This window comes from Priapulus caudatus, unplaced genomic scaffold, assembly GCF_000485595.1.
Source record: "Priapulus caudatus unplaced genomic scaffold, Priapulus_caudatus-5.0.1 Scaffold735, whole genome shotgun sequence".
Lineage (NCBI taxonomy): Eukaryota > Metazoa > Priapulida > Priapulimorpha > Priapulimorphida > Priapulidae > Priapulus > Priapulus caudatus.
In genome coordinates, this window is record NW_014577796.1 from 20,648 (window position 1) to 20,929 (window position 282).

Below are 282 nucleotides of genomic sequence, written 5' to 3' on the forward strand. Positions count from 1 at the left end.
CCCTACACGCCTCCACACTACACCACGCCCCCTACACGCCTCCACACTACACCACGCCCCCTACACGCCTCCACACTACACCACGCCCCCTACACGCCTCCACACTACACCACACCACCTAACACTAACCTGTTTCTCGTTACTGCGTGCTCCCATCGGAATAAAAGCGACAAATAATAATAGTGTGAACATATCCATATAACGAGCGTCAAAGCGCACTATGTGGAGTGTTGCTACCACGATCTCATTTCGTAATTTCAATAGGCGGGAAGGACTAGACGG